The sequence below is a fragment of the Lissotriton helveticus genome, chromosome 5_1 (assembly GCF_964261635.1).
Source record: "Lissotriton helveticus chromosome 5_1, aLisHel1.1, whole genome shotgun sequence".
Taxonomy (NCBI): domain Eukaryota; kingdom Metazoa; phylum Chordata; class Amphibia; order Caudata; family Salamandridae; genus Lissotriton; species Lissotriton helveticus.
Window position 1 is genome coordinate 970,292,399 of NC_136065.1, and position 12,166 is coordinate 970,304,564.

The following is a 12,166-nucleotide window of genomic DNA, read 5'->3' on the forward strand; positions in this document are numbered from 1 at the left end:
ATGCTTGGGAAGTGTTGGACACCACACATATTGAAGAGTGGAGGGTTTAATCAGCAGTCAACGAAGAATATAAGAAAAGTGTGATAAGAAGTTGGAACTGGCACCATGCTTTTCCCCAAGGGCGGTTTAAATAGAACATAGTGACATTTGACAATAATGTGAAAAGGCCAAGATCCACCAGACACACATCTTAATGACTGAAACAATTTATGGCCTCCTCTACAATGGAGCAATCGAAGAACAAATACGTACTGCTATGTGGAGGAGGTAGGGCCAACGTAAGCAAATAGATATCTTAATGAGTACAATTGTGAATTTATAGGTATAATCCAATCCCTGATTATAACGAACGCAACATGCTTGTGTGATAATATAAGAATACAGGATTTCATACAATGTATTCTTTGACCTGCATTTCTTCTTATAGACCAGTGGACACCAGAAGTATTAGTTGAAAACAATCATTTTTTTAATAAAAAGTTACAATAATTTGTGTATTTTACAAATGAATAGAAACTTTCTGATGTATATACATATATATATATTATATCAATCAGATTACAAAAATATGTGTAAAATTTGTAATTGATTTAACATTTAATCCAATATTAGGATTGCAGAATATTCTTCCAGCACTGAACCAGACATTACATATTTAGTTATGGTTACTGAAATGATATATTTGGGAAACATTAATAACTTGTGGCGGATTTGTCTTAACATAGTCATTTGATAACCTTTACATGTTTTATAATAATAATAATTTACAATAGATTTCTTTATATAAAATGTACATCAAATAAATACATAGCTTCATAAATATTTTCACAATATGATTTCCTGAGTCTAAACTAAACCCATTCTTGTGCTAATACACATTTGTCCAATGAAGAATTTGTTGGCAATATTTTTCACTCAAAAATAGATTTGGTATTATCCATCCCATAATGTCTATCCGGATTTTGTTTCTTTAAAAACTACGTGTGGTTGTGTCAACAAGCTGTGTAAGGCACTCAGGGATGCACTGAACACTGCAGCTACTTGCAAAAGATTTTATATTACAGATGATCCTTCAACAGCTTGAACAAGACTTGTGGACCTGAAATATTCAACATAGACGAGGGAATTCTGCCAGCAAGTTAGACTGTGTTTTCAATGGATGTTAGTTTAGACATGCGCAAAACATTTGTGTTGCTCAAAACCCAGGTGATCAACAGGCACATTTAGTGTGCTGATGTACATAACCACATCTTAATTCAACTGTTGTTGTTGTTTGGAAATTTGAAGTGTATCTGTTCACTTTCTGTTACCTAAAGTTCCAGGTAGGAAAATGTAATTCCTTGTAGTAATGAATAAGACAATCATCACAAAAGTTATTGTGAATATTTGGTTCTCCAAATTTTACTACTAGTTTCAATAAAACATCTGGAAGGTCACCATTCCATAGCAATTTTGCTAATGTTCCTTTGAATTTTCGAACCATGGGCAAGATGTGCGAAGCTTTTTTGTGGTTGCAAAAGGCCTGATTCACTGGTTTGGGCTGCGTACAACTGCAAAAGGGCATTGTTATAAGTACAAAATTTAACAGAGATTTGGTAACACATGACCAAATTACAGTTTATGTTTGGTACTCAATACTAATTTGATATTTAGAAGGGGCATGTTTAGGACATCCCTTTCAATATAATAAGTAGGGTTGGTATGTATTAATGTTTCGCAACCAAATTCCAGTCACAAAATGTTAATCTTTTACCACCTCCTCAAGGGAGGTAGTAAGCTCTTCATACATGGTAAGAGGTCCTAAAGGGACCCCTTTCCCTTTGTGAATGTTGACAAAAACATTTTTTAGGAGGAACAAGTGGTCCCAATACCTATGCCCACTCTTATAAAATTAAACTTACACTTTTTATTTTCTTTCAAACACATCCAATTTCCCTTTAAGGAAAATGGGCTCCATTAAAAATATATATTGGTTTATTTAAAAGAAATCATGGACATTGTGGTCTGCTTAAATTAGCAGGCTACCATATTGGTGATGGCTGTGAATCTTAGTGGGTCAGAATTTGTGACCCACCACATTAGTATTCAGGAGGTAGGTTGAATTGCTACCCACTAGGAATCTGTAATTTGTGAACGTACGAGTTCTTCGTACATCTGGCCCTACCTGTTTAGCTTTGACATTTTCTGTTAGCTGTTTCTAGCAATGTGATGAACTTGGACCAGACTTTAAATCCACAATCTGTGGTGCCACCTTGCTCCAAGATGGTGATGAAGCAGGGTACTCAGAGGAACCTGACAGGCAGTGATAATACAGTCACATTTGTGTGCCAGTAATGAGCAAGTTTGGCTAAATGCTCTAAAGAACTAACAGTCTGTCTTAAGGCTCAATGACAACATGTACCATGCATATTTGCAGAAAGAGGTGTGACAGGAAAATGGTGATCGCCGACAAATGCGTGTCAATTCTTTTGCCTTACAATCCAATCCAAATTGTACTGAAATGAAAAGAGGTGCTACAAAAACATAAAAATGCAAAATTCCCATGACTTCTCCATGAATCATATTTTGGCTTATACAACACATATGGTTTGATATATGTGTCAGGGACTAATAGCACCATGTCCTCTTTAAAACTTTGTTCCACAACCACATACAACTGCTGGATATTTTATGTGTTCCCATTGCAATGAAGACCAGAGAAACCAGTTCTGATGTCTGCCTTGACAAATGGATTTCAGGTGGAGAAGATTTGTGATTAATTTTGAACATAACATATGAATTCCACCTGAAATGAGGACACGCTCCTCTTCAAGACTACATTTCAAAGTTCTAACACTGAATACAGACCTGACACATGAACAGTAACACATGGGATAATTCTGCATTCATGTAAAGAAAGTAGCCTAATGGGATATTTTTTAGTGTCCTAATTTTAGTTAATTTCAATTTAGCAATGCAAAACAAAAACTGGTTTAAGCATATAATGATACTCTTGTGTGATGAGCCTCTTTATAACTCATTCATTAGTCGATATTACATACACAGCTTTATATGTTTTGGTATAAACACTCAAAATATAAATGTCACACATTTTACGTGTGTTAACATTCTGTACATTCAACAGCTAATGTTTAGAATTTGTGATTTGAAATGTTAATTTTAGGCAAACGAATCATGGGAGTTCTAGACATATATACAACATGCACATGTATGAATATGGCATAAGGGCATGTTTTGAAAGTAGCAACTTCTTCTTGGCTATACAGTGGTGCATTGTACTCTTCCATGCAAACCAAAATATACCAACAGCAGCATCTGCCTTCGTAAGCAAGAACAGAATTGTATCAAGCATTGAAATTAAGGAATTCTTAGATGCCTGCATAGAAACTTCTATCACAGTTCCATCATAATTGAAAATTACAGTACAATAATTTACAGAGTTAAGTAATAACGAAGTATGCCATTCATTAGACATTCCACAATCATATTTAACAATGCACTTATCCTTTAGGTATTGTTAATTTGTCACATTTATATTGGTTTTACTGGACAGCTACTTTGAAATACAAGGCGAACACTTGAAAGGAGTTTAACTGTAGGGGAAATGTGGTAAATTATGCAACAAAATGTTCAGAAAGCCAACCTGACATCATCAAGCATAGGGGAATACTGGATAAGGTTATTGTCGGTGACATCCTTAATGACGACCACATGCTTTTCTCAAAATGTGACATTTGGTGATAAATTTGTACTGAGAAACAGTTATCTCATAAATTATTGCTAGGAAATACCGTAGTATCTTCAAATTTTCTAGTAGAAGCAGTTTCAAATTAAATATTATATTTTAAGATTAGGAAGTGGTTAGCAAGATAGTGCTGAGTCTATATTTCTAATTCAAGAGTTTAACATAACTTACAATTGTCTTCAACATTGTTTTGATTTGCCAAGAGCAATATGATAAAAGCTTCAAAAGTGATACAATTATATGAGCATGATTCTTTAAGAATTACATTGGAATGATTCCAGTATCTGTGATAAAAAGTTTTTTATGGAGCAAATACACAGTTTCTGTGTACAAAACATGACAGATCACATTGCATTTTGGATTTAATATACATTGCAAAGTTTCATCTTTTTATTTACTCAACCAACCACACCTATACACCTTTTGTCAAACCAGTGGCATAATGTGAATTCATTGTTTGCAAGAACCTTCTCTTTGCATGTACTAAATGTATTCACATTTTAAAGCTTTTTGTTTCACAAAACGAGTTAACTTTTACCATCTCCTGAACCATCTACACACCACTAACAACATGTTAGTTGATAAAGGCAAATAGGATAATTTGGGGTACAACTTTCTCTTTGCATTTTTTTGATGATGTGTTTAAGTGCTGATTCTTTTAAATTAAGAAAGATAAATGATTACTGTTAACCCTCACCGTCACTCTTCTTAATGCCCGCTAATTGGACTGATTTATGATTACACTGGTTGTCTATTTTGCCATGCATCACACATGTACGCACGGTATGACAAGATGATATTCATTTCAACTATGTCTTGCTATATGCTTGTGTTCCTAAAATGTATTCATTTCGCAATTAAAAAGATGCAAAACAAAGGTTTACTTTAGGTCATAGAAAAATAAAGCGCCTACAAGAAACATTTAAGTACATGTAAACATCCATACAATTATCCACCACAGAAAACATAATCATTTGAATTTGATATCTAATTTTGAAACAAGTACAAGAGAAAATTGGAGAACCTCTTGCTTGAGCACACACAACAATTGAAGAGTAGGTTTGGTTCATAATTCTTTTGAAATATTGAAAATTCAAGTGCTGTCCTTGCTATGCATTACACATTCACTTATCATTTGAATACTTATGGGTTATTGTTTGATACCTTATATCAATATAAGGTATTAGTTTTAGTGACCAGTACATAACTAAAAAGGGCAATTTAAGGAAAACAACACATGAATATGATGCACTAGTAACATAATAGAGTTTTGCTCGAGGGTCATTCCTATTTGTTGGTTGATAGTTGAGGTTGGGGCTGAGAGAATCAAATCACGATCTAATATTTTTCCACCTGAAAATAAACAAAGAAAATAATCAAGAATTGAGTTCATTTGAAAAGAAAAAAAAACTTAAAAAATATGTACATTCCTCAAGTGAATGCACAAGAAAGAGATGCACATAGTGCCTGTTTTACAGGAGGGTAGTGATGATTGTGTTTTAGTTAGAAAGGATTTGTGCAGGTGCTCACATAGTACTAAGTGCCATAACGTGACACAAAGCACTGCACTAATTTACTTACCATTTTAAAAAGTTGCGAGTGCAACGCAAAATTGCACAGCACCATATGAACACTCAAGCCACCCTCGGTAAACAGCGTTCATAATCCCCTATGGAGAAGTTGTACAGCAGGGTCAGAGAGTAGTGTCATTTTCACTCTAAACCACAGTAATTACCATTACTAAATTGGAGCATATTGATTACTCTGGGAAATAATAATTTCAGAATACTTTTTGATTTATATATTAGTCCCTTTCCTCAATCAGCTCTGTATACCCTGAAATTTAAAATGGTTTTCATTTTTATTTTTTGGGCCTCCTTGCCCCTATCTGCTTTAAAGACCTTTTTTCTGTTGGCCAAGTAATGAAGGGTTGTAGATCAGTCTTACTCCTTCATGACAATATGTGTTCATAATCCTCAGCAAATCCTTGCACTCTTAAGACTTGGAAATATTGGAGTATAAAAGGATGACACATTTCTTTTCAAAGTTATTACTTGAATTGAAAATGGGCTTGACAACATCTTAATAAGCACTAATAGGTTCCTAGAATGGTATATTAGATGTGATATCGATCATTTTCAATTACTTGCTTTCATAATCCATTTTTACATCACATACTCATTTGCAACGCATGCCTTTCCTTTGCATGCGTTGTAAATGAATATGCAATGTTATAAAAGGATTGCAAACGCAAATTTCTGAAAAGGATCATTAGTAATTCTGTACGTAGAAGAACCTCTGCAGAATACCATCTGTCCTTGCCCACTAGGTGGCAGCTGGAACCAACTATACTGAAAACTAAAACTGCCAAGATTTAATACGGCTTAATCTGGCTTCCTTTGCTGGGACTCACAGTTGCAGGCATTAATCTTCCCCAACATTCCCTGGTTACTTGTAGTTTATCTAAAATTGTTTTATAACAACTGGGTCAGCCAGAGATGCTTCAGCCTACTGCTTCTACCAGTGGCAGCTGGTTATTCAAGCAGGGATGGGGGGTGGGTGGGCTACTCACGTACACAAGCACACTTAGTCACAACCAGGCATTCACACGCACACACACGCACACACCATTGACAAGACTCACTCACAAATACACATAATTGCATTAATACATACACATGCACGCACCTAACATTAAACAAGCATTGGCAAATCCAATAGGTCTGGCATTAGCCTCCAGTCTTTTGGCAGATCTTGTTTTGTCATGGTTTTTGCAAAATGCTATTGTTTGGGAATATACTGGACCCTCATCAATCTAAAAGACAATAATGTGTTACAGGCAAAACGTTTCTGGGGTCTCAATGAAACCACACATTATTACAGTGCTCCATGGCACTGGTGGGAACTACTTTGTGTGTGGATATGTTGCTTGTAACAGGGCAGCATGCTCTAACTCATAGGCTGAAGTGGGCTGATACATTTACCCTTAATGCATGCTGAGTGGGTAGAAGAAAAAGCGTAATGACATCAATCGCAGACTAATGGATGAAGTCTGATCCTATAGGTAACTATGTTATACACATTATTTTAGTAAAATCAAAAGGTCGTGGCTGATACATACTTAAAAAAGTCAATCAGTCTGGCATTTGCTGTAAACCTCTTGCCTATGAGATAGAAAGGAAGAAGGCAAGAAAGAAGGAAAGAATATAAGAACAAATGAAAGAATGAAAGAGAAAGAGAGAAGGAAAAAAGAATGAAAGAAGGCAAGAATGAAAGAAGGATATAAAGAAAGAAAAAAGAAGGAACTGATAAATAAAAAAAGCAAAGAAGGAAAGAAAGAAGGAAAAGAGATGAAGGAAAGTAAAGAGAGGCTATCTTCATACAGGACAGTTTTAAATGGACACCATCTGATCTGGTAAGCTGTGAAATAGCAGCAGTCAGAAAAGCAAAACACTCCAAAACGAACTTATAACAGCATTTACAGGAGATGGGATTTGTAACAGATAAAATGTGCATCAGAAGCATTCTGCTATCACATCAGGCTCTAAACACCAAGGAAACACTAAAGTAAAAACAAAACAACTGGCACTGAAGGAAATTAGTTTGTGTGCAGATGTGCTTCTTGTGAGAGAGCAAAATGCAGTCACTCAAAGTGAAGTTAAGCAGTGCTTAAGCAGGCTGACCCACTGCTCCATGCCGTAGCTGTAGTGGGCAGAAGCAAAATGTGAAAGATCCAACAAACTAATGGAGGATGAGAGGTGGCTAAAAGCCCCATATGTAAGTTTAATATAGATATTTTAGTAAAATCAAAAGGTCTTGGCTAACACCTGACCTAAAAACATAAAACTTACTAGCTGCAATGTCTCTGGAGGAAAGCATCAGCAGTTACTGATGACCGCTGCATCCTCTCATTGGCTGACCTCAGTTCAGCCAATGAGAGGTGGTGAGGTCCCTTACTCTTCACAAAGTGGGAGGAGGTTAGTGAGACTGCTCACCCCAAACCACTCTGTGATCAGGTATCAGTGATAGACTCTCTGTCCTGGGCACTTCAGGTTTAAAATTGAACCGTCCAGGTCAGAGGCTATCAGTGACACATCACCTCGGCTTGAGGGAGAGTACCTTGAGGCACTCTACCGAGCTGAGGAGGCCATGCCCACAGGGCTGGACATCTTCAGCCAGGCAAAGATCCACTGAGGCTGCAGGCGCCTGTGAATTTAGCACATGTTTATTCTCAGGTTGCCTTGCCTGGACATAAAGATTGTCTGTAAGGCTGACCATTGCTCAGCCTGACCAACAGCATTCATGCCTGCAAAAAAGTGGAGGGTGGAACAACTCAGCCCATAAGGACGGGTCACCGCTGGCTTCTATGCAATAAGATACCACATGAGAATCATTTGAAAATGCATCACAGTGACAACCAACATGATTACACCATTTTAAATTAAAAAAAGAGTGAGCACTGCAGGGCTCAGGCTTATAAACTTTAACATCGTTTTGATAAATGAACATGTATGCTTATTGTAATGTTAGGTAATTTAAAGTATGTTTACATTGCATACGTGTTGTAACCGAATGCATGTAAAAGCCTTTTAAATTAGATAACATGAAAATGCATTGTACATGTCTACAATGTAAAAAACACATTATAAATTAATTTGTGGTTTAGGTTTTCTAACTAATGACTGATAACCCAGTCTCACCATCCCTTTATCAACTCACATAAAATCTTGTGATTCGAATTCCAAAGATGTTGCTTCAAACATGCAAGAAATATAGTCTAAATGATGAAGGGGTAGATATGATCATTCAAAACGTTGAACTATATTTTCTTTGCAAGACAGACTCTTGCTAGTCCCATCCTCATATTTCCTTAATGCTACTGGTCACTACATCTACAAAATCGGCATGCATAATTGGATAGCATATTTTGGTGCATGCCAAAATTCATAGGAAAAGATTTTTTCAGTTCTATGGAAATGCTTCTCAACCAAATTGCAACAAGTGCAGATAAAGAAGTGGGGTTATAAGGTCTGAATAATAATCTATTACCCGATTACCAGATCCAAATTCATGATAATATACATACAGGGGTCATCAACAGTCTACATTTGTTTTCAGAGTGGGCTATGTTGATCTCTCACCTGATGATCTGAAAGCACTTGGATTAAATAGATTTTACGCTTACCTTGCGGACTCACAGAGCAAATCTGATTGAAATTAAACTCTGCACCTATCCACCCACAATAACAGCTACATCGTGTGGTAGGTCATTTCTTCTGTCTTGTACATCAAAACTCTATTAACATATAATAATATCTTTGAAAATATGTGTGGAAAAATAAGGTGATTGCCATTTCCCAAGTTATTCCTGCAAGCCTGGGATTTGGAAATTACCACGTCCAATATTTTTGCAAAGCTAGCACTAAAATGCAGACCATGGGCCGGATTCCTACAGAAACATATTTTACCCTAAGGAGAAACCCTTGCTCCTACACACCACCAAGTGTGGGTGTTCCATTTCCCTTACAACAAAGAAGGGAAATTACACCAGCCTTTTGCTGGAGTAAAGCACCAAACATATCCAGGTTGGTAAGGGCCAGGGAAGAGTATGTACATAACCACAAATTCACAAACCAACAAGGCACACCATGCCTCACACTTCCCATCCCTTCCATGGGGTTTGTTACTATATGATGGAATGAGCTCTTAGTGGGGACTTACACAGTAGTACAATACCTTGCTTCAAACACGTATATTTTTTGTGACTAGGTGCGAGGTATAAATGGAGCTATTTTGAGCCATAAACATAGGCTTACAGCTGTAAATGACTTTTTGCATTGGGTCCTGTGTATTGAATTTCACTTTTTGTCTTCCTAGGGACATGAAGACAAAATCAAAGCTGTGAAGAACATGAAAAGAGATAAAGTTTCAGTTAAAAAATTCAAATACGAGAATTTTCAAAATTGTATATAGAAACAATGCAAACACATGAATATTATTGTTTGTGCAATTTAAAGGTGTTGAAGGTACCTAATTCAGGAACAGATACATTGAAGCAGAGTGGCATCGGTAGAAGAAAGTGTTTCTCCTCAACGGGACCTCAAACAATCAAACTATCATTTCAGTTAACTCAGATAATATTGTAGCAAATCATACCTTCATACTCAGGTCTGTACAGGAATTCTCAAATAATGAAGGGGAAAAGGTACAAATACTAACCCTTAGGAGCTGAAATGAAAATTGTTTTTTCTAAGGTGGTTCCCACTTATACTAAGTTTGAGTCAATATGAAATTGAAGGAAAGCCATAAATTGCAAGGCAAGGTCAGATTTGCATGGTGCTTGGTATCGGGATCAGTAAACTAAGATGCACACAATTTTATGTTTCCAAAGCATAGTATACTATCAAATAGGACACAAAATGTATCAATGAGAGATATGATATTTGGAAAATCTTCTTGATATATTTAGTTGGAAAAGTGATTTTACTAACACATTACAGTGAGTAACAAAGGCATTTTTTGGGTTGGGAGCGACTGTAGTAGCCGAATTTAGAATGATTTTGAATGCGTCATAATTTAATTAACCTAAGATCTCAGGGTGCTATTTGTTTGGCTTAATGAAAAACATTTATTTTTTCTAGATTAATGGTGTCACCACTTACTTATGCTTTAGTGTGTGTTAATCACTTAGTGCACTTTAAGACTGACAATCTATCTCTGTGCCATATTTAGGGGCCGATTAGGATGGCGGTGAATCCGCATCCTTCGGGCCGGCGGATGCCACCGCCGGCCTGGAGGATGCGGATTCACCGCCGCGGCCACAAAAAACACCCACCGCCAGATTAGGATGGCGGTGGGATTGAGGTGGGACCAGCGGCGGACAGCAGGTCCGTCCGCCGCTGATCCGCGGTGAGTGTAGGGCTATTTGGTGACGGTGTCTGCAAGACAACGTCAGCCAAATTAGGATGTGTGGTGTAACATGCTTTTCCACAGCGGCTTTTCCTCTGTGGAAAAGCATGTGGCCTTTGGTGTTTGGGGGCCCGTTGCGGACCCCCAGGGTGTCGGGTGGGGGTGCACATGGGGGGTACCTATGGTACCCCCCAGCATTTACATGCACAAAGCGGCAGGCACCGCGCGGTGCCTGCCGCTTTGTGCATGTAAATGTAAAACATGCGTTTTTAACCTTGCGGCGGGTGATGCTTCAAGCAGCACCCGCCGCAAGGTTAAAGATACAGGATGTAACCGCCAGTGTGGCGGTCACATCCTAATTGCACCGGAGGGACCGCCGCTGCCCCTGCGGATGGTCCCTCCACCTCGGGGGTGGCGGACGGACGCAGGTCCGTCCGCCATCCTAATAGTCCCCTATGTGTTTCCCTTATGAATCTGTCACAGTGAATTTCTCTTTTCTTACCTGCTTCTTGATGGATGTAAGCTGAGGTCTCAGAAAATTCCTGCTGGCCACCTTTCTCCACCAATCTCTCAGTATTTGGTAGTTTCTCAAACTTCTATCTGTCACTTTAGACTTCCCTAATACATATCTCATCTTTAATTGATGGAGTTTACATTTTAGTGCTGCAGATCAGGTTATGTGTTGACCTCATGATCACTATAAAATGTTGCCCGACACACAGAGCCAGAATGGCCATAGCCGGCACTGGGCATTTCCCCTGTGGGCCGCCAGGGTGGGGGCCAGTTTGCGGCCCCTGGTCGGCCATTTTTGTTACTGGGGTACGGCAATATTGGCCCCCTGTAACAAAATTGGTCGAAACCGGCCCCAGCAAACAGCTCGTCCACCCCCCCTTCCCCTCCAAGGGGGCAGGCCGAGCAGTTTGCCAGGGCCTGTTTCAGTTCCCAGTCCGGCCCTGCCAACACAGTGGGAAAGTCTGTGGGATGCCAAAGGCAAGCCTATTTAATCCATCCATGCACCATCCAGGCAGAGGGCAGAAAATGCTGAATTTTTAGCTACTCAATAATTTCATCACTTTATTGAGACTTTAGGCAAGATGAATGAAGCCATTTAGGGCCATATGTATCATCATCCAGTTTTGCGATTCTCAAATAGCGATTTTTAAGAAATCGCTATTTGAGAATCGCAAATAGGTATGTATGTACAAAATCGCTTTTATTTTGCGATTTCTTAAAATTCCTTAATTGCGATTAGCAAATTGCGAATTGCAATTAAGGAATAGTTTCCCATTCATTTGCATGGGCCAGGAGGCCCATAGGAATGAATGAGAAGTTATTCTCAATTTGCGATTCGCAATTTGCTAATCGCAAATTGAGAATAATTTCAAGGGTGCAGGGGTCTCTAAAGGACACCCTGTTGCACAACTGAAATATGCATGGGTGCACATGTGGCGCACATACATGCCCTAATGGCTTGTATGTGCGTCACATGGCACTTTGAAAAATGCAAAAATT

At 38.1% G+C, this 12,166-nt stretch overlaps 1 protein-coding gene across 1 annotated transcript in view; it reads right to left on the reverse strand.

The window, feature by feature from the left end:
* Nucleotides 1-756: 756 nt before the first annotated feature.
* Nucleotides 757-12,166, reverse strand: part of JAKMIP3 (Janus kinase and microtubule interacting protein 3) — a 771,326-nt gene continuing 759,916 nt past the window's right edge. The window contains exon 24 of the mRNA XM_078643479.1: nucleotides 757-5,098. The gene's annotated coding sequence lies outside the window, so the exon portion shown is untranslated. The remainder of the gene's footprint in view (nucleotides 5,099-12,166) is intronic.